Consider the following 23,928-nt stretch of genomic DNA (forward strand, 5'->3'; position numbering starts at 1 on the left):
GATCCAATGACTAAAAATCATTCTCTAAAACTATTAGCTAATAAATACATTCTTAACATTAATCCCCCTAAATTACCCCTAAACCCCTTCAGCAAATTAAAATACACGGTATAAATTAGGAGCTCATTCAGAAATTTAGAATTAGAGCAACCCTAACTTTTCTTCCTAGCGTACAATTAATCAAGATTCATCCAAATCAGATTACTTTTTCTTTTTCTCCAATTCATATAAAATCCCTATCATAAATTCATCAATAAATCTTCTCTTCTTCAATCGGATCATCAAAAAATTATCTAATACAGTATGAAGAGTGATTTAAGATGATGATTTTCAACTTGTTACTAATCAATTAGAATAAATAACTTCGAGGATCGTCGATGGTATTGCGGTGTATTCTCGAACCCTATCATCCTCTCCTGCCTTTTCTGCCTTCCTCTTTCAATTCCTTAACACAATTTTATTCCGGAAATAAGGATGGTAAGTATTCATTTGATTTAGGGATTTAATTATTGGTTTTCGACTTCCATTATTACTCTGTATACTTATATTCTAGCCCTCAATTGCTTTGAATTAGAATTTGAACATTGAGATGTCAAGTTTGTGTTTTTTTATATATGATGATGTTTTCTCATTCTAGTGTTCCTTCAATCACTTCTGTAATTGAGATTTGAACATTGAGTTAAATCTCTGTAATAAATTGTATCTTCGTAAATGTCATATTTTGAATTCGAACATTGATTTGCAGAAACTTGAAATGTCATGTTTGGGATACTTCTATGCGGATGTTTAGTGATATATGAACAATGTGTTCTTATTGTAGTGATCATCAACTTTTTGATTATTGGATATGTTACATCTATCATGGTTCTAAAAACAAAGCTTTCAATCAACCTATTAAAAAATGGCAGTATGAAATATGAAATAAATTGTATCTTTGTGAATGAAAGTTGTGCTACTCTGAATATAAAACCTCTGAATATATAATTAGTCCTGTAATTATGATGCTCTGAAAATATAAGTTGTATATGCAACAAATCTTGAATTCAGTTGTATCAATGCTATATTTTGTGAATTCTAAATTTATATTGTGTGATGTTGCAGAATGAAGGTGTGGTTGATTATGCACAAACCATCAGATGTTGAGCTACAGTCTTCCTGGTAAGATGGATGGTCTCAATTACTTTAGAACTTTTGTCCCCAAATTTATATTCGATTAATCAATCACTACTATATCATTATGCAGACTGCATGAACTGCACCTACACACATACGCTATGTTAGATGGTGAAAGACAGCATCTAAGGTTAAATGACTGGTGTCACTTGGTATACATCTTTCCCCCCATTTTTTGATTATAATATTAATCAGAGAACCATAATTTACGTGTCTGCATACTCCATCCAGTGATATATGACAATGTGCCAATATTACTGATTATTATAAATAATAATTTCAATATGCAATTATATATAATTATGATTAATCAATTGTATATGCAGACTGCATCCATTGATATATGACAAAAGGTTTTAAATTCTAAGTGTTATGTGAGATAAGATCTTGAGTAATCATCATCCATCTTTACAGACTTCAAATGTAAGTGAGTAAAGACACCTTCTAAAATACGTCACAGATTAATGTATTTGATAAGGCTGATCTAATTACGCTTTTGTAGTTCATGTTTAATCAAGCTAGAAAACAGCTTAGATATTTAACTGAGAGAAATTCATGAAACATTTGATGCAACAATATGGTTAGACATAGATCTTGTAACGACCCGACTTTTTCGACTTGCTTTTATGCTTTGTATTTTAGCGAAACTGCGTATTTGTGCGTACTGTGTTACTTTATTACTCCGGAACCTTGGCACACATGTTTTATATTCATATTTACCCTAAAACATGCCTTGGTGTATGTGGAATGCTTAACTTGTCCATTGGATGCTTTATAACCGTTAGTGTTACTTGCCGTTACGAATAAACCGCGGACTGCGCGCGCGTTTGACTTTTGTCGGAACTGGAACTTTTGGACTGCGAAATATTAATTATTATTTTATAATAATAATTACTTGGGCCTTTGGATGCTTAATTTTATTTATTTAATTGCTAAAGCCCAATAGTTAGTCTTGTTGGACTTTCTACCTTGTTGGGCTCAAGCCCACCCTACTCTAGCTAGTGACCCAATTAATTAGCCCAAGTATTATTACTAGTAGCCCATAATAATAAATAAATAAATAAATAAATAAATAATTAGTGAGTCATACTAGCATAATGGATAAGGATTATCAACTTTGTAACATGAGATTCTAGCATAAGGACACACTTTAGACAACCATTATCCAAAAAGCAAAGTGGTGTCTCCCTCCCCCCTACCCAAAACCCACGGCCACCAAGGCCACCATGGCCTTGTCCATGTCATCAATCCTTGTTATTTCATTTGCCTATAAATACTAGCCATTTACCTCCCATTTTACACTTGATCATTTTGGTTTTTCACACCGCTTGTTCTTTCTTTCTTTCCTTACTTGTAAGTTTTCTTTTTCTTCCTCTTTTCTTCATCATTTTTGTGACCTTCATCATCATTCTTAAGGAGATCAAGTTCCTTGTAGCTTTGATCTTGCTTATATCTTGTTGATTCAAGCATGAATTCTTCAAGAACAATTAAGATGCAAGCTTTCTAGCTTGAATCTTCATATCTTTTTGTTAGATCTAAGTTCTTTTTGCTTTGATCATGTTGTTTTGTGAAAAAGATTCAAACTTGTGTTTGTTATCTTCATATACCTTAAAGATCCAAGCTTTATGCTTCAAGATCTTCAAGAACACTTAAAGGTTCAAGCTTTCTAGCTTTGCAACCTTGTAACTTGTGTGAGATGGATCCAAGCTCTCTAGCTTAGGGTTCCATCACCACATTTGACTTGGATTGTGCTTATACTTGTTGAAATGATGTAAAGTTTGTAGCTTTAGTTGTTATTGTGAATTGAAATTGTGTTAAGACTAAGGATATGATGTAACCTTGGTTCATCATCCATCTAAGACTCATGAATGAGTTGTGTTCTTAATTGGTCTTAACATATTGTGTATTGATGGTGAATCTTGGTCAAAAGTGATGCTAAACCATCAACGAGTTGTACACTTGAAACTACAAGCATCAAGGATGAGAACCGTGATGAGCATCAAGCACCAAGAACCCCACCGGAGCACTTGTCCACTGATTTTCGTATCTGATCAGACCACCTGGGCTACTGGAAAGTTTATTTTCAGTTAGTTCGGTTCGAGTAGATGATTTTCCGTTTAGGCCTCGTCTTAATCCGAGTTACGGTTTAGGATTTATGGCCCTCCGAGAGTCACTACACCCTATTAACGTTGTGCTGAAATTTCTGACCTACTCGCACTTAAACCGTCGCCACGGTCAAACGAAGACGAGTTAGGTTCTGAAAATTGGTCAGCTATTAGGGGACTCATATACGGAGCCATATCCACTGACTATGCGTCTTTTCGATTTACGTAGAGGTCGTAGCAGCTGAACGAAGTCAGCCTATTGTTTCGATCTCTATTCTTGTCGAACTTACTTAGCCTTTATGATGATGAATGATGATGATGATGACACTTAAACTTATTTTATGCACTATTAGAATTTATAAAGACAACCTACTGACCTAGTAACCTTTGATTTAGGTTGACGACCTTTCGGACCGACTTACTACTTGCGTACTTTCATTACCGACTTTACCGCTTTTATCACTGTGAGTTATAGCATCCCTTTTTACCAATGTTACTATTTTTGGGACTGAGAATACATGCGCTTTTTACGTTTTACATACTAGGCACGAGTACTTAAACTTTATTTGTGTGTGGGTTATACAACGGCATAAATATTCCCTTTAGCACGGTAACGTTTAGTCATTGGTCTTTGAACCGGTGAACGCGAATCTTAGATATGGACCCATAGGGTTTGACATCCCCACTCGGGCTAGTCGCGCTAGCATTTAATGAGTGTTTAATACTTCGTGAACATACGCACTCGCCAAGTGTACTTTCAAGGGGTTATAAACGTTAAGTCTAGTTACCGGGTGCCCACGGTTATACATATACTTTTCATACTGTTTGATACGCTGTTTACAGCACTAAAATCTCGTGGCCTGTCTTACGTTACTATTACAACTTAAACTATAGCTCACCAACATTCGTGTTGACTTTTTAAGCATGTATTTCTCAGGTGCCTAGAGGTTTATTGCTTCCGCTGTTACACTTGCTGTCATGCTGTTATTGAATTGTTGTTATGGACCCCTACTGTACTAGTTATCCGCTGCATTACTAGAGATGTCTCAAATTATGAAACTTATGTTTTGCATTCGTAAACTTATGTTATTTTGGAACAATGGTTTGTAATAAGTCTTATGACATGTTATCTTTGTAAAACGTTATCTTTTTAATGAATACAAATCGGTTTTCAAACAGCATATAGTGTTTGACCTTGTGATGATCCTGTTGTTGATGATCCGTACACGATGGTTTTTTACGGGGCGTCACAGTTGGTATCAGAGCATTGGTTGTAGGGAATTAGGTTGCATTAGTGAGTCTAGACCGACCCGAGTATGATTCACTAATAGGACTAATCTACAACTAGCTTGTTTACTTGTTTCTGCGAGACTCACTGCATGCTTTGCCTACTTTCTGCTGTATGATCTTACTGCATGCTATTGCTTATCTTTACTGCCATGCGAACTTGCTGTATGCCTATTTCTGCCTTTGCATGATTACTATCTGCTTTCACATGTTATCTCTGATTAGTACTGATTGCCATGCTAGGTTGCTATAGTGCCTAATATGAAATGTCCCGTTCTTATTGATTAAAAACGTTCCATATTAATTGATTTCGTTGCGAGGTTTTGACCTCTATATGAGACGTTTTTCAAAGACTGCATTCATTTTAAAACAAACCATAACCTTTATTTCATCAATAAAGGTTTTAAAAAGCTTTACGTAGATTATCAAATAATGATAATCTAAAATATCCTGTTTACACACGACCATTACATAATGGTTTACAATACAAATATGTTACAACAAAATAAGTTTCTTGAATGCAGTTTTTACACAATATCATACAAGCATGGACTCCAAATCTCGTCCTTATTTAAGTATGTTACATCGGAAGCTCTTAATAATCACCTGAGAATAAACATGCTTAAAACGTCAACAAAAATGTTGGTGAGTTATAGGTTTAACCTATATATATCAAATCATAATAATAGACCACAAGATTTCATATTTCAATACACATCCCATACATAGAGATAAAAATCATTCATATGGTGAACACCTGGTAACCGACATTAACAAGATGCATATATAAGAATATCCCCATCATTCCGGGACACCCTTCGGATATGATATAAATTTCGAAGTACTAAAGCATCCGGTACCTTTGGATGGGGTTTGTTAGGCCCAATAGATCTATCTTTAGGATTCGCGTCAATTAGGGTGTCTGTTCCCTAATTCTTAGATTATCAGACTTAATACAAAGGGGCATATTCGATTTCGATAATTCAACCATAGAATGTAGTTTCACGTACTTGTGTCTATTTTGTAAATCATTTATAAAACCTGCATGTATTCTCATCCCAAAAATATTAGATTTTAAAAGTGGGACTATAACTCACTTTCACAGATTTTTACTTCGTCGGGAAGTAAGACTTGGCCACTGGTTGATTCACGAACCTATAACAATATATACATATATATCAAAGTATGTTCAAAATATATTTACAACACTTTTAATATATTTTGATGTTTTAAGTTTATTAAGTCAGCTGTCCTCGTTAGTAACCTACAACTAGTTGTCCACAGTTAGATGTACAGAAATAAATCGATAAATATTATCTTGAATCAATCCACGACCCAGTGTATACGTATCTCAGTATTGATCACAACTCAAACTATATATATTTTGGAATCAACCTCAACCCTGTATAGCTAACTCCAACATTCACATATAGAGTGTCTATGGTTGTTCCGAAATATATATAGATGTGTCGACATGATAGGTCGAAACATTGTATACGTGTCTATGGTATCTCAAGATTACATAATATACAATACAAGTTGATTAAGTTATGGTTGGAATAGATTTGTTACCAATTTTCACGTAGCTAAAATGAGAAAAATTATCCAATCTTGTTTTACCCATAACTTCTTTATTTTAAATCCGTTTTGAGTGAATCAAATTGCTATGGTTTCATATTGAACTCTATTTTATGAATATAAATAGAAAAGTATAGGTTTATAGTCGGAAAAATAAGTTACAAGTTGTTTTTGTAAAGGTAGTCATTTCAGTCGAAAGAACGACGTCTAGATGACCATTTTAGAAAACATACTTCCACTTTGAGTTTAACCATAATTTTTGGATATAGTTTCATGTTCATAATAAAAATCATTTTCTCAGAATAACAACTTTTAAATCAAAGTTTATCATAGTTTTTAATTAATTAACCCAAAACAGCTCGCGGTGTTACTACAACGGCGTAAATCCGGTTTTACGGTGTTTTTCGTGTTTCCAGGTTTTAAATCATTAAGTTAGCATATCATATAGATATAGAACATGTGTTTAGTTGATTTTAAAAGTCAAGTTAGAAGGATTAACTTTTTTTTGCGAACAAGTTTAGAATTAACTAAACTATGTTCTAGTGATTACAAGTTTAAACCTTCGAATAAGATAGCTTTATATGTATGAATCGAATGATGTTATGAACATCATTACTACCTTAAGTTCCTTGGATAAACCTACTGGAAAAGAGAAAAATGGATCTAGCTTCAACGGATCCTTGGATGGCTCGAAGTTCTTGAAGCAGAATCATGACACGAAAACAAGTTCAAGTAAGATCATCACTTGAAATAAGATTGTTATAGTTATAGAAATTGAACCAAAGTTTGAATATGATTATTACCTTGTATTAGAATGATAACCTACTGTAAGAAACAAATATTTCTTGAGGTTGGATGATCACCTTACAAGATTGGAAGTGAGCTAGCAAACTTGAAAGTATTCTTGATTTTATGAAACTAGAACTTTTGGAATTTATGAAGAACACTTAGAACTTGAAGATAGAACTTGAGAGAGATCAATTAGATGAAGAAAATTGAAGAATGAAAGTGTTTGTAGGTGTTTTTGGTCGTTGGTGTATGGATTAGATATAAAGGATATGTAATTTTGTTTTCATGTAAATAAGTCATGAATGATTACTCATATTTTTGTAATTTTATGAGATATTTCATGCTAGTTGCCAAATGATGGTTCCCACATGTGTTAGGTGACTCACATGGGCTGCTAAGAGCTGATCATTGGAGTGTATATACCAATAGTACATACATCTAAAAGCTGTGTATTGTACGAGTACGAATACGGGTGCATACGAGTAGAATTGTTGATGAAACTGAACGAGGATGTAATTGTAAGCATTTTTGTTAAGTAGAAGTATTTTGATAAGTGTCTTGCAGTCTTTCAAAAGTGTATGAATACATATTAAAACACTACATGTATATACATTTTAACTGAGTCGTTAAGTCATCGTTAGTCGTTACATGTAAATGTTGTTTTGAAACCTTTAGGTTAACGATCTTGTTAAATGTTGTTAACCCAATGTTTATAATATCAAAAGAGATTTTAAATTATTATATTATCATGATATTATAATGTACGAATATCTCTTAATATGATATTAATATGATATATATACATTAAATATCGTTACAACGATAATCGTTACATATATGTCTCGTTTCAAAATCATTATGTTAGTAGTCTTGTTTTTACATATGTAGTTCATTGTTAATATACTTAATGATATGTTTACTTATCATAATATCATGTTAACTATATATATAACCATATATATGTCATCATATAGTTTTTACAAGTTTTAACGTTCGTGAATCACCGGTCAACTTGGGTGGTCAATTGTCTATATGAAACCAATTTCAATTAATCAAGTCTTAACAAGTTTGATTGCTTAACATGTTGGAAACATTTAATCATGTAAATATCAATCTCAATTAATATATATAAACATGGAAAAGTTTGGGTCACTACAGTACCTACCCGTTAAATAAATTTCGTCTCGAAATTTTAAGCTGTTGAAGGTGTTGACGAATCTTCTGGAAATAGATGCGGGTATTTCTTCTTCATCTGATCTTCACGCTCCCAGGTGAACTCGGGTCCTCTACGAGCATTCCATCGAACCTTAACAATTGGTATCTTGTTTTGCTTAAGTCTTTTAACCTCACGATCCATTATTTCGACGGGTTCTTCGATGAATTGAAGTTTTTCGTTGATTTGGATTTCATCTAACGGAATAGTGAGATCTTCTTTAGCAAAACATTTCTTCAAATTCGAGACGTGGAAAGTGTTATGTACAGCCGCGAGTTGTTGAGGTAACTCAAGTCGGTAAGCTACTGGTCCGACACGATCAATAATCTTGAATGGTCCAATATACCTTGGATTTAATTTCCCTCGTTTACCAAATCGAACAACGCCTTTCCAAGGTGCAACTTTAAGCATGACCATCTCTCCAATTTCAAATTCTATATCTTTTCTTTTAATGTCAGCGTAGCTCTTTTGTCGACTTTGGGCGGTTTTCAATCGTTTTTGAATTTGGATGATCTTCTCGGTAGTTTCTTGTATAATCTCCGGACCCGTAATCTGTCTATCCCCCACTTCACTCCAACAAATCGGAGACCTGCACTTTCTACCATAAAGTGCTTCAAACGGCGCCATCTCAATGCTTGAATGGTAGCTGTTGTTGTAGGAAAATTCTGCTAACGGTAGATGTCGATCCCAACTGTTTCCGAAATCAATAACACATGCTCGTAGCATGTCTTCAAGCGTTTGTATCGTCCTTTCGCTCTGCCCATCAGTTTGTGGATGATAGGCAGTACTCATGTCTAGACGAGTTCCTAATGCTTGCTGTAATGTCTGCCAGAATCTTGAAATAAATCTGCCATCCCTATCAGAGATAATAGAGATTGGTATTCCATGTCTGGAGACGACTTCCTTCAAATACAGTCGTGCTAACTTCTCCATCTTGTCATCTTCTCTTATTGGCAGGAAGTGTGCTGATTTGGTGAGACGATCAACTATTACCCAAATAGTATCAAAACCACTTGTAGTCCTTGGCAATTTAGTGATGAAATCCATGGTAATGTTTTCCCATTTCCATTCCGGGATTTCGGGTTGTTGAAGTAGACCTGATGGTTTCTGATGCTCAGCTTTGACCTTAGAACACGTCAAATATTCTCCTACGTATTTAGCAACATCGGCTTTCATACCCGGCCACCAAAAATGTTTCTTGAGATCCTTGTACATCTTCCCCGTTCCAGGATGTATTGAGTATCTGGTTTTATGAGCTTCTCTAAGTACCATTTCTCTCATATCTCCAAATTTTGGTACCCAAATCCTTTCAGCCCTATACCGGGTTCCGTCTTCCCGAATATTAAGATGCTTCTCCGATCCTTTGGGTATTTCATCCTTTAAATTTCCCTCTTTTAAAACTCCTTGTTGCGCCTCCTTTATTTGAGTAGTAAGGTTATCATGAATCATTATATTCATAGATTTTACTCGAATGGGTTCTCTGTCCTTCCTGCTCAAGGCATCGGCTACCACATTTGCCTTCCCCGAGTGGTAACGAATCTCAAAGTCGTAATCATTCAACAATTCAATCCACCTACGCTGCCTCATATTCAGTTGTTTCTGATTAAATATGTGTTGAAGACTTTTGTGGTCAGTATATATAATACTTTTGACCCCATATAAGTAGTGTCTCCAAGTCTTTAATGCAAAAACAACCGCGCCTAATTCCAAATCATGCGTCGTATAATTTTGTTCGTGAATCTTCAATTGTCTAGACGCATAAGCAATCACCTTCGTTCGTTGCATTAATACACAACCGAGACCTTGCTTTGATGTGTCACAATAAATCACAAAATCATCATTCCCTTCAGGCAATGACAATATAGGTGCCGTAGTTAGCTTTTTCTTCAATAACTGAAACGCTTTCTCTTGTTCATCATTCCATTCAAATTTCTTCCCTTTATGCGTTAATGCAGTCAAGGGTTTTGCTATTCTGGAAAAGTCTTGGATGAACCTTCTGTAGTAACCAGCTAGTCCTAAAAACTGGCGTATGTGTTTCGAAGTTTTCGGGGTTTCCCACTTTTCAACAGTTTCTATCTTTGCCGGATCCACCTTAATACCTTCTTTGTTCACTATGTGACCGAGGAATTGAACTTCTTCCAACCAAAATGCACACTTTGAAAACTTAGCGTACAATTCTTCCTTCCTCAATACTTCTAACACCTTTCTCAAATGTTCACCGTGTTCTTGGTCATTCTTTGAGTAAATAAGTATGTCATCAATGAAAACAATGACAAACTTGTCAAGGTATGGTCCACACACTCGGTTCATAAGGTCCATGAACACAACTGGTGCATTAGTTAAACCAAACGGCATGACCATAAACTCGTAATGACCGTAACGTGTTCTGAAAGCAGTCTTTGGAATATCATCTTCTTTCACCCGCATTTGATGATACCCGGAACGTAAGTCAATCTTTGAATAAACAGACGAGCCTTGTAGTTGATCAAATAAGTCGTCGATTCTCGGTAGTGGGTAGCGGTTCTTGATGGTAAGTTTGTTCAACTCTCGGTAGTCGATACACAACCTGAATGTACCATCTTTCTTCTTGACAAACAAAACAGGAGCTCCCCACGGTGATGTGCTTGGTCGAATGAAACCACGCTCTAAAAGTTCTTGTAATTGGCTTTGCAGTTCTTTCATCTCGCTGGGTGCGAGTCTGTAAGGAGCACGAGCTATTGGTGCAGCTCCTGGTACAAGATCTATTTGAAATTCAACGGATCGATGTGGGGGTAATCCCGGTAATTCTTTCGAAAATACATCGGGAAATTCTTTTGCAATGGGAACATCATTGATGCTCTTTTCTTCAGTTTGTACTTTCTCGACGTGTGCTAGAATAGCATAGCAACCTTTTCTTATTAGTTTTTGTGCCTTCAAATTACTAATAAGATGTAGCTTCGTGTTGCCCTTTTCTCCGTACACCATTAAGGGTTTTCCTTTTTCTCGTATAATGCGAATTGCATTTTTGTAACAAACGATCTCTGCTTTCACTTCTTTCAACCAGTCCATACCGATTATCACATCAAAACTCCCTAACTCTACTGGTATCAAATCAATCTTAAATGTTTCGCTAACCAGTTTAATTTCTCGATTCCGACATATATTATCTGCTGAAATTAATTTACCATTTGCTAATTCGAGTAAAAATTTACTATCCAAAGGCGTCAATGGACAACTTAATTTAGCACAAAAATCTCTACTCATATAGCTTCTATCCGCACCCGAATCAAATAAAACGTAAGCGGATTTATTGTCAATAAGAAACGTACCCGTAACAAGCTCCGGGTCTTCCTGTGCCTCTGCCGCATTAATATTGAAAACTCTTCCGCGGCCTTGTCCATTCGTGTTCTCCTGGTTCGGGCAATTTCTAATAATGTGGCCCGGTTTTCCACATTTATAACAAACTACATTGGCATAACTTGCTCCGACACTACTTGCTCCGCCATTACTCGTTCCGACACCATTTGTTCCTTTCGTTCTATTAACCCCTGGTCCGTAGACCTCACACTTCGCTGCGCTATGACCATTTCTTTTACACTTGTTGCAAAATTTGGTGCAGAACCCCGAGTGATACTTTTCACACCTTTGGCATAGCTGCTTCTGATTGTTGTTGTTGCGGTTATTATTGTTGTTGGGATGATTGTTGTAGCTGTTGTTGTTGTTGTTGTTGTTGTTGTTGTTGTTGTTGGGCCGTTTGTTGTAGTTTCGATTGATGTTGCGATTGTTGGGATAATTGTTGCGATTATTGTTGTAATTACTGTTGTTGTTGTATTGGTGATTCTTATCACCGTTTTCCTCCCACTTTCTTTTGACTTGCTTTACAGTGGCCTCTTCAGCAGTCTGTTCTTTAATTCTTTCTTCAATCTGGTTCACTAGTTTGTGAGCCATTCTACATGCCTGTTGTATGGAGGCGGGCTCGTGTGAACTTATATCTTCTTGGATTATTTCCGGTAATCCTTTCACAAACGCGTCGATCTTCTCTTCCTCATCTTCGAATGCTCCCGGACACAATAGGCACAATTCTGTGAATCGTCTTTCGTACGTGGTAATATCAAATCCTTGGGTTCGTAACCCTCTAAGTTCTGTCTTGAGCTTATTGACCTCGGTTCTGGGACGGTACTTCTCGTTCATCAAGTGCTTGAATGCTGACCACGGTAGTGCGTACGCATCGTCTTGTCCCACCTGCTCTAGATAGGTATTCCACCATGTTAACGCAGAACCTGTGAAGGTATGCGTAGCGTACTTCACTTTGTCCTCTTCAGTACACTTACTTATGGCAAACACCGATTCGACCTTCTCGGTCCACCGTTTCAATCCGATCGGTCCTTCGGTTCCATCAAATTCCAAAGGTTTGCAGGCAGTGAATTCTTTGTAGGTGCATCCTACACGATTTCCTGTACTGCTAGATCCAAGGTTATTGTTGGTATGTAGCGCAGCCTGTACTGCGGCTATGTTTGAAGCTAGAAAAGTACGGAATTCCTCTTCATTCATATTCACTGTGTGTCGAGTAGTCGGTGCCATTTCCTTCAAAATAGTCAAATGGAACAAGTTAATCATACAGAATATTAAGAGTAGTTAATAGTATTTCGTAGCATAATATGAACTCATTTATAAAAGTTTTTTCTTCATATTAGCGTTTTATAAGTTTAAATTCGGGTAGTACCTACCCGTTAAGTTCATACTTGTAGCTAATATACAATTAAACTACTACAATTCTATATGAAAAACTGATTATAATAATATTTCGCGTTCAAACTTTTACACAATATTTTACAAACTTACAATACCGCTTATTTTACATATAGCATGAAATATAGCACACAATAAATTTGATACAAGATGGTTGTGAAGATAATTCTAGCTAGTACACAAGTCGTTCAGCAAAGGCAATAAAGACACGTAATTCATACGTCCAGAAACAAGTCATGCATTCTGGTTTTACTAGGATTACTTCCCATCCTTGGTCTTGTGGAACATAACCGTTATGGCCGTTGATAAGACAGCGTGTTGTAACGTCGTCAAAGGGACGAGGGTTACGTAATGTCCAACAGTCCCGTAACAATCTAAAAACCTCATTTCTTACCCCAATTACCGACTCCGTCACTTGTGGAAACGTTTTGTTTAATAGTTGTAGCCCGATGTTCTTGTTCTCACTTTGGTGAGAAGCGAACATTACTAATCCGTAAGCATAACATGCTTCTTTATGTTGCATGTTAGCCGCTTTTTCTAAATCACGAAGTCCAATATTCGGATATATTGAGTCAAAATAATTTCTTAACCCGTTGCGTAAAATAGCATTTGGGTTCCCCGCAATATATGCGTCAAAGTAAACACATCGTAACTTATGGGTTTCCCAATGTGATATCCCCCATCTTTCAAACGAAAGTCTCTTATAAATCAAGACATTCTTGGAACGTTCTTCGAATGTCTTACAAACTGATCTCGCCTTAAATAGTTGTGCCGAGGAATTCTGACCGACTCTAGACAAGATTTCATCAATCATGTCTCCGGGTAGGACTCTTAAAATATTGGGTTGTCTATCCATTTTGTGTTTTTATACTGTAAAATAGACAAGAGTTAGATTCATAAAAAAAATACTTATTAATACATGCAATTTTTACATATATCATAAAGCATAAGCACACTATATTACATATATTACACCACACGAATACAACTATCTTATTCCGACTCGCTTGTTTCTTCTTCTTCGGTTTTGGTTCGTTTTGCCAAGTTTCTAGGGATATATGATGTTCCCCTAATACGAGCCGTAATTTTCCACATTGGTTTAGAAAAACCTGGTGGTTTAGAGGTTCCCGGGTCATTGTTACAACTTAAGGACTTCGAGGGTTGACGATACATATAAAGTTCATCGGGGTTGGAATTAGATTTCTCTATTTTTATGCCCTTTCCCTTATTATTTTCTTTTGACTTTTTAAATTCAGTTGGGGTAATTTCTATAACATCATCGGAATTCTCGTCGGAATCCGATTCATCGGAGAATTGGTAATCCTCCCAATATTTTGCTTCCTTGGCGGAAATACCATTGACCATAATTAACCTTGGTCGGTTGGTTGAGGATTTTCTTTTACTTAACCGTTTTATTATTTCCCCCACCGGTTCTATTTCTTCATCTGGTTCCGATTCTTCTTCCGGTTCCGATTCTTCTTCCGGTTCCGACTCTTCTTCCGGTTCCTCTTCGGGAACTTGTGAATCAGTCCACGAATCATTCCAATTTACATTTGACTCTTCATTATTATTAGGTGAGTCAATGGGACTTGTTCTAGAGGTAGACATCTATCACATAATATCAAACGCGTTAAGAAATTAATATATCACATAATATTCACATGTTAAAAATATATAGTTTCCAACAAAATTTATTAAGCAATCATTTTTCAAGTAAACATGGTCGAAGTCCAGACTCACTAATGCATCCTAACAAACTCGATAAGACACACTAATGCAAAATTCTGGTTCTCTAAGACCAACGCTCGGATACCAACTGAAATGTCCCGTTCTTATTGATTAAAAACGTTCCATATTAATTGATTTCGTTGCGAGGTTTTGACCTCTATATGAGACGTTTTTCAAAGACTGCATTCATTTTAAAACAAACCATAACCTTTATTTCATCAATAAAGGTTTAAAAAGCTTTACGTAGATTATCAAATAATGATAATCTAAAATATCCTGTTTACACACGACCATTACATAATGGTTTACAATACAAATATGTTACAACAAAATAAGTTTCTTGAATGCAGTTTTTACACAATATCATACAAGCATGGACTCCAAATCTCGTCCTTATTTAAGTATGCGACAGCGGAAGCTCTTAATAATCACCTGAGAATAAACATGCTTAAAACGTCAACAAAAATGTTGGTGAGTTATAGGTTTAACCTATATATATCAAATCATAATAATAGACCACAAGATTTCATATTTCAATACACATCCCATACATAGAGATAAAAATCATTCATATAGTGAACACCTGGTAACCGACATTAACAAGATGCATATATAAGAATATCCCCATCATTCCGGGACACCCTTCGGATATGATATAAATTTCGAAGTACTAAAGCATCCGGTACTTTGGATGGGGTTTGTTAGGTCCAATAGATCTATCTTTAGGATTCGCGTCAATTAGGGTGTCTGTTCCCTAATTCTTAGATTACCAGACTTAATACAAAGGGGCATATTCGATTTGAATAATTCAACCATAGAATGTAGTTTCACGTACTTGTGTCTATTTTGTAAATCATTTATAAAACCTGCATGTATTCTCATCCCAAAAATATTAGATTTTAAAAGTGGGACTATAACTCACTTTCACAGATTTTTACTTCGTCGGGAAGTAAGACTTGGCCACTGGTTGATTCACGAACCTATAACAATATATACATATATATCAAAGTATGTTCAAAATATATTTACAACACTTTTAATATATTTTGATGTTTTAAGTTTATTAAGTCAGCTGTCCTTGTTAGTAACCTACAACTAGTTGTCCACAGTTAGATGTACAGAAATAAATCGATAAATATTATCTTGAATCAATCCACGACCCAGTGTATACGTATCTCAGTATTGATCACAACTCAAACTATATATATTTTGGAATCAACCTCAACCCTGTATAGCTAACTCCAACATTCACATATAGAGTGTCTATGGTTGTTCCGAAATATATATAGATGTGTCGACATGATAGGTCGAAACATTGTATACGTGTCTATGGTATCTCAAGATTACATAATATACAATACAAGTTGATTAAGTTATGGTTGGAATAGATTTGTTACCAATTTTCACGTAGCTAAAATGAGAAAAATTATCCAATCTTGTTTTACCCATAACTTCTTCATTTTAAATCCGTTTTGAGTGAATCAAATTGCTATGGTTTCATATTGAACTCTATTTTATGAATCTAAACAGAAAAGTATAGGTTTATAGTCGGAAAAATAAGTTACAAGTCGTTTTTGTAAAGGTAGTCATTTCAGTCGAAAGAACGACGTCTAGATGACCATTTTAGAAAACATACTTCCACTTTGAGTTTAACCATAATTTTTGGATATAGTTTCATGTTCATAATAAAAATCATTTTCTCAGAATAACAACTTTTAAATCAAAGTTTATCATAGTTTTTAATTAATTAACCCAAAACAGCCCGCGGTGTTACTACAACGGCGTAAATCCGATTTTACGGTGTTTTTCGTGTTTCCAGGTTTTAAATCATTAAGTTAGCATATCATATAGATATAGAACATGTGTTTAGTTGATTTTAAAAGTCAAGTTAGAAGGATTAACTTTTGTTTGCGAACAAGTTTAGAATTAACTAAACTATGTTCTAGTGATTACAAGTTTAAACCTTCGAATAAGATAGCTTTATATGTATGAATTGAATGATGTTATGAACATCATTACTACCTTAAGTTCCTTGGATAAACCTACTGGAAAAGAGAAAAATGGATCTAGCTTCAACGGATCCTTGGATGGCTCGAAGTTCTTGAAGCAGAATCATGACACGAAAACAAGTTCAAGTAAGATCATCACTTGAAATAAGATTGTTATAGTTATAGAAATTGAACCAAAGTTTGAATATGATTATTACCTTGTATTAGAATGATAACCTACTGTAAGAAACAAAGATTTCTTGAGGTTGGATGATCACCTTACAAGATTGGAAGTGAGCTAGCAAACTTGAAAGTATTCTTGATTTTATGAAACTAGAACTTTTGGAATTTATGAAGAACACTTAGAACTTGAAGATAGAACTTGAGAGAGATCAATTAGATGAAGAAAATTGAAGAATGAAAGTGTTTGTAGGTGTTTTTGGTCGTTGGTGTATGGATTAGATATAAAGGATATGTAATTTTGTTTTCATGTAAATAAGTCATGAATGATTACTCATATTTTTGTAATTTTATGAGATATTTTATGCTAGTTGCCAAATGATGGTTCCCACATGTGTTAGGTGACTCACATGGGCTGCTAAGAGCTGATCATTGGAGTGTATATACCAATAGTACATACATCTAAAAGCTGTGTATTGTACGAGTACGAATACGGGTGCATACGAGTAGAATTGTTGATGAAACTGAACGAGGATGTAATTGTAAGCATTTTTGTTAAGTAGAAGTATTTTGATAAGTGTCTTGAAGTCTTTCAAAAGTGTATGAATACATATTAAAACACTACATGTATATACATTTTAACTGAGTCGTTAAGTCATCGTTAGTCGTTACATGTAAATGTTGTTTTAAAACCTTTAGGTTAACGATCTTGTTAAATGTTGTTAACCCAATGTTTATAATATCAAAAGAGATTTTAAATTATTATATTATCATGATATTATGATGTACGAATATCTCTTAATATGATATATATACATTAAATGTCGTTACAACGATAATCGTTACATATATGTCTCGTTTCAAAATCATTAAGTTAGTAGTCTTGTTTTTACATATGTAGTTCATTGTTAATATACTTAATGATATGTTTACTTATCATAATATCATGTTAACTATATATATAACCATATATATGTCATCATATAGTTTTTACAAGTTTTAACGTTCGTGAATCACCGGTCAACTTGGGTGGTCAATTGTCTATATGAAACCTATTTCAATTAATCAAGTCTTAACAAGTTTGATTGCTTAACATGTTGGAAACATTTAATCATGTAAATATCAATCTCAATTAATATATATAAACATGGAAAAGTTCGGGTCACTACATAATACATGCTTGCTTATGACTTACTGATATGGAAAAATTATTTTCCTTGTTTAGATGTCGGATATTCCACCTGTCATCATTTTGGACAGCGATTCAGACTCGTCAGCCACCTCAACTACTGTTGCTACCGACACACAGATCCCGTTAACCAGTGACCCCGGCGCTTCATCCTCCGGAACCAGCAGCCATACACCTGTACCAGTGGTTACCGCAGTCGGCGCCCAGAACCCTCCGGAGATTCCAGCTCCAGTTGCCCCGGTACCTCAGGAGCCACAACCCCGCCCCGGTGGTGTTGTGATTCCCGCGGAATTCGGGGAAGGTCCATTCCGTAACCATTTACGCATGTGGTGCCGACGCGCTCCTGATGGACGTCTTGTGCTGATTCCGCCCGGCAGATACCGACAGATGATGGCCGCCCGAGGACAGCCTGTTCAGCCACCCGTGCAGCCACCCCCAGCTGATTCATCATCCGACGGCTCATCCACAGACGACACTAGTGACGATGACTCCGACGAGGAGGACCTTGATGATGCACCTGTACAGCCACCCTCCACCCCGCCGAAGAAGCGGTACCGTTTCGATGGCACCGTTATTCCGGGGATCAACGGAGGACGAGCATTCACTGATGCACATGGCCAGCGTTGTAGGGTTACCGACCCGTGCCTTACCCGGCTGATCCGTTCGTGCGTAAGCCTTACCGCCGTGCAGCATCTACCTCTGGAGCCGGACCATCTGCACCACCTGCACCAGCAGCTCTGCCTGCTCTGCCAGCCCCTCCCTCTGTCGAGGAACTGACGAGGGAGGTGGAGATCCTCCGTGCTCGGGTAACTGAGCTCGAGGAGCAGATGTCCCACGTGCTGGACATCCTCTACCCACCGTCACCATAGAGCTTTGTAGTAGGTTTCATTTTGTAATCTCGTTTGTAGTTCCATGTTTTCCTTATGTAATTTGCGAACTTATGCGAATGTATGCAACTCTTTATTAATTAATGGAACTTTGCGTTGTTTAATCCTTGCATAGTGTTCTATTTACGTTACTGTATGTTGGTTTTGTTGTATTGTACCTAGTTGCGTTACTATATTGGCATGCGTTGTGTTGTTTTCCTGTTTACTATATACTGTATTATTGTATGTTGTATGCTGGATTTTGACTTAAGTCAAAACTTTTGTTTCAAAGGGCAATGGCAAACACACGAACAACACCCACAGCAGCTCAAATCGAAGAGATGATTAATGAACGAGTCGCCGCAGCCTTGGCGGAAATGAACCCTCAAGCTGAACCACCGCCGGTTATCCAACCCGTTCGAACGGCTGCACCTACAAGGAATTTCAGAGCTGTAAACCACATAACTTCAGCGGAACTGAGGGGCCTGTTGGTCTCACAAGATGGTTTGAAAAGCTTGAATCTGTATTCCGAGTCAGCAACTGTTCCGAGTCTAACAAAACCAAATTTGCTTCCTGCACGCTATCTGATGGCGCCCTCACGTGGTGGAACACCATGGCTCAGGCACAAGGTATTGATGAGGCGTATGCTACGCCATGGGAGGAGTTCAAAGCGGCTATGATTGATGAGTATTGTCCGCGAACCGAGATATAAAAGATGGAAATGGAGTTTATGCAATTGAAAGCTGTTGGCAACGATCTCGATGGTTACAATCGGAGGTTTCTTGAGTTAGCTCTTATGTGTCCTACCATGGTCACCCCGGAATTCAAGCGTATGGAGAGATACTTTTGGGGACTCCCTAAGTCCATCAAGGGTAATGTCACCTCGTCCAAGCCACCGAATGTTCCCGAAGCAATGCGCATGGCGCATACACTCATGAATCAGATTCTCATCGATGAACCGGAGAAGTCCAAGTCTGAAGCGGGTAGTAGTGACAAGCGAAAGTGGGATAACAGTAAGGGGAGGACCTATGATCAAACCCCCGCTAAGAGACACAACAACGGTGGAAACCCCAACCCCGGCACAAGCTCCAACCCGAACTACAAAGGCACCCTACCGCAATGCAAGAGGTGTTACAAACACCACACTGGGTATTGTAATGTTATTTGTGAGAAGTGCCAACGGTCTGGGCATATAGGCAAGGATTGCAAGGTCACTACTTTGAATGCAAGGGCAAACTCCACCGGGCCGAAGAAGTGCTACGGATGCGGAAAGACGGGCCACTTCAGGAATGAGTGTCCCGACAAGCGAAAAGACGGCGGACCACCGCGAGGTAGAGCTTTTAATATTAATGCAAGGGATGCCCGCGAGAACCCCAACTTGGTGACAGGTATATTCACTATCAACAATCTTTTAGCTTCTGTCCTATTTGATACTGGTGCCGATAGAAGCTATGTCTGTAGAAACTTTTGCTCTAAGATAGATTGGTCATTAGTGCCTTTAGAAGAGAATATGCTAGTAGAAGTAGCCAATGGGAAACTTGAGAAAGTTGACCAAATTGGACGATGAGCTATTATTAACATAGCTGGTGTGGATTTCGCAATTGACTTAATATCCCCAGTAAAAACCCTTGAACAGGCAGAGCATGCCGTCGAGATAGAGAACAAAGGAACACCTAACCGGTAGCACAACACACATCGGTAAGTCTTTGCGTTCATCGTCTGACCCAACCCCAAAATAGGGACTGCCCTTAGCCAAGCAGATGTGTGATCACCCTGCTGTGATTTCCATAAGGCCGATTGTCGGGGAGATAACGAAAAAGTGGATTCTGCAGAAGCGGTAACCTTTGTGAAATAAACATCTGCCAATTTCTTCATGAGTATTGGGGCAGCGACCTCACTCGGATTACCTAAAATATCAAACCCAACCGTATTATTAAACAGACCCAATGCATCTTCAAAATCAGGACCAAGACCCACAATACCCGTATGACGTAAGAGCTTGGTCTGCAACCCAGCAGACTGTAATCGAGAAGCCAGAAAAGCATAATGACGAACATCTCCCGCAGAATAAACACCAAGCCCTCCAAATGCAAATGGCAAGGTGGCAAGCCGCCACTGCCAATCACCAAACCCAGGCCCTGAAGCAGTAACAATACGCTCCAAAGAAGATCGAAGGGCTTCATCGAAAGCGCGTTGAGCCGCCTTAAATATACTAGGAGGACAAGTACGCAAGGTAAAGTAGAGTTTAGAAACTCCCGTACATGCCCTAAGCAACAACAACTCACACTGAGGATCATCAAGCTTAGCATCCTTATCCATAAGCGCAATGGACTTGGTCACCCTTTGCATCACCAGTTCACTACTAAAACCAAGATCGGAAGTTGCGGGGGCCCCTAGCAACTTAACACCATTTAAAGGCCGAGCAATATTAGGAGGAAAGACACCTACTTGCCTGCTGCGAGGGTCCTCCGTAGGCCAGAAAATTTCTGTTTTTTCAACGTTGAGATGTAGCCCAAAACGAGGCCCATCCTCCATAATCAAATGCAAAACCTTCCCCACCACCAAAGTGTCCCCAATAATAGTGCCATCATCCAAATACCACGCCTGAAGACAAACCTCAAAATTATCTCTGATTTTAGAAACCAAGGGTTGTAAGACCAAAGCAAAAAGCAGCGGACCAAGGGGATTACCCTGTTGCACCCCCTGAGAAGACCATAAGGTGTGGTTCCCATAATACAATCTGGCTGGATTAGAGTAGCAAAATTCAACCCACCGAGAAATGCTCGGACAAAGGCGGCGAACTTCACGTAACATGACCGTACGATCAACTAGATTGAAGGCATTTTGAAAATCAACTAATAACATAGAGAGGCCAACATCAGAGCCACGATCCTCAATCAACCGATTCACAGCATGAAGAATTGCCTCACCACCTGAAGAAACACCAACACCAAATTGAAGACCATCGAAGTAACTTCCCAAAGACTGGCCAACCATAGCAGCGCCAACCTTCGAAACAAGACGTCGCAAAACAGTACCCACAGCTATAGGACGAAGACCACCGCCGGGCTTGACAAGAGGTGTGAGGGGAGCACTAGCTATATACTCTCCTAATTCCATAGGGCACCTTCCAGCTAGAAAGAGATTAACGACCCCGGTAATAGAGCCAACCAACTCATCCGAGACTGCCACAGCAGCACCACTCAAGCAATCCATAAGGTGTTGTGCACGTAAACCATCCCTACCACATGAAGTGCCCCGAGGAAAACTTTTAATCTGGCCTAAAATAACAGCAGAAGTCGTAACGAGGTGAAGGTGATCAACCGTCATATCAGGCAAGGATGGAGCTATAGAAGAAGGGTGCTTAGACAGCAAGTCCGCCAGTGTGGCGTCATTATAAGGAGCAACGCCTGATGAAGAAAGAACACGAGCTGCAGCAGTGTAATGGCCATCACAAATCTTCCTACGACACTGCTTAATATTACGCTCTTCCAAATCAAGGACCTCATCATCAACCACTGACAACATAGGAGAATCCTCAGCCAAATACTCCCTCACAAGCTGTAAACTTCCACCCGCTGTCCCCCAAGAGCAAATAGCACGGGAAATATTCTCTTCCTGATGCCGACGCTTTATCGAAGACCTAGACTCGCGACTACTCCGTGGCCGAAAGGTTTTAAGGGTACAAAGGGGTAACACCAACAAAGAGACCCAACTAGAAATGTCATCAGGCTTAGAGATCACCTTATCAAGAGCACCTTTCAAAACCTGAGAAAACCCCAAACGACACTTGGGAGGGATAGAATTAACCGTGCGAAACCCCTTAGAGAACAACCGATCAAGGAGAGCCACGTCAAAACCATCGTAATGATCACGCACTGAACCATCCTCAATACAAAGTCGAGCAGGAGAAGAGGGAGCTAGTGGCTTGGAAAAATTATGAAGCACAAAACGAACAACACCATTTCCCTCATCGGGGGGCGGCACATCCGGGCCCCTACCATGACGGCACTTAGCACGTACCGTGTGTGTTTTGTAGCAAACACCACATAACCAAATTCCCATACGCCTAAAAGTAACATCAGCCTCAGTATAAACACCCAAATTAGAAGTAAGAGAGTGTCGAGTGATATCCCGCGCATCGATACCACAATGACGATCACTAAGATGCTTGATAAGAGAACTTCTAACTAGCCCATTTCCACTCCCATTATTATTATTATTATTATTATTATTATTATTATCATTATCATTATCATCATCATCATTCTATACATTAAAAGAGAGTTTTAATTAACTAATAAATATTTCTAAAACCCCCTTCAACACCCTTAGATCAAAAAATTACCTCATAATACCCTTTGATCCAATGACTAAAAATCATTCTCTAAAACTATTAGCTAATAAATACATTCTTAACATTAATCTCACTAAATTACCCCTAAACCCCTTCAGCAAATTAAAATACACGGTATAAATTAGGAGCTCATTCAGAAATTTAGAATTAGAGCAACCCTAACTTTTCTTCCTAGCGTACAATTAATCAAGATTCATCCAAATCAGATTACTTTTTCTTTTTCTCCAATTCATATTAAATCCCTATCATAAATTCATCAATAAATCTTCTCTTCTTCAATCGGATCATCAAAAAATTATCTAATACAGTATGAAGAGTGATTTAAGATGATGATTTTCAACTTGTTACTAATCAATTAGAATAAATAACTTCGAGGATCGTCGATGGTATTGCGGTGTATTCTCGAACCCTATCATCCTCTCCTGCCTTTTCTGCCTTCCTCTTTCAATTCCTTAACACAATGTTATTCCGGAAATAAGGATGGTAAGTATTCATTTGATTTAGGGATTTAATTATTGGTTTTCGACTTCCATTATTACTCTGTATACTTATATTCTAGCCCTCAATTGCTTTTAATTAGAATTTGAACATTGAGATGTCAAGTTTGTGTTTTTTTATATATGATGATGTTTTCTCATTCTAGTGTTCCTTCAATCACTTCTGTAATTGAGATTTGAACATTGAGTTAAATCTCTGTAATAAATTGTATCTTCGTAAATGTCATATTTTGAATTCGAACATTGATTT

At 37.5% G+C, this 23,928-nt stretch overlaps 1 protein-coding gene and 1 long non-coding RNA gene across 4 annotated transcripts in view; both read left to right on the top strand.

The window, feature by feature from the left end:
* The first annotated feature begins 160 nt into the window (after positions 1-160).
* LOC139904437 (uncharacterized) lies at positions 161-18,120 on the top strand. 3 transcript variants are annotated; one of them, XR_011778798.1, is made up of 4 exons: positions 161-477; positions 1,102-1,158; positions 1,244-1,325; positions 17,995-18,120. It is a non-coding gene; the product is annotated as an uncharacterized lncRNA (long non-coding RNA). The 3 variants fall into 3 exon arrangements; XR_011778797.1 differs by lacking the exon at positions 17,995-18,120 and adding an exon at positions 4,216-4,353; XR_011778799.1 differs by lacking the exon at positions 17,995-18,120 and adding an exon at positions 1,500-1,589.
* A 5,225-nt stretch (positions 18,121-23,345) lies between these two features.
* Positions 23,346-23,928, top strand: part of LOC139840467 (uncharacterized) — a 51,301-nt gene continuing 50,718 nt past the window's right edge. Inside the window, exon 1 of the mRNA XM_071830732.1 lies at positions 23,346-23,664. The gene's annotated coding sequence lies outside the window, so the exon portion shown is untranslated. The remainder of the gene's footprint in view (positions 23,665-23,928) is intronic.

Source organism: Rutidosis leptorrhynchoides, chromosome 4 (assembly GCF_046630445.1).
Source record: "Rutidosis leptorrhynchoides isolate AG116_Rl617_1_P2 chromosome 4, CSIRO_AGI_Rlap_v1, whole genome shotgun sequence".
NCBI lineage: Eukaryota > Viridiplantae > Streptophyta > Magnoliopsida > Asterales > Asteraceae > Rutidosis > Rutidosis leptorrhynchoides.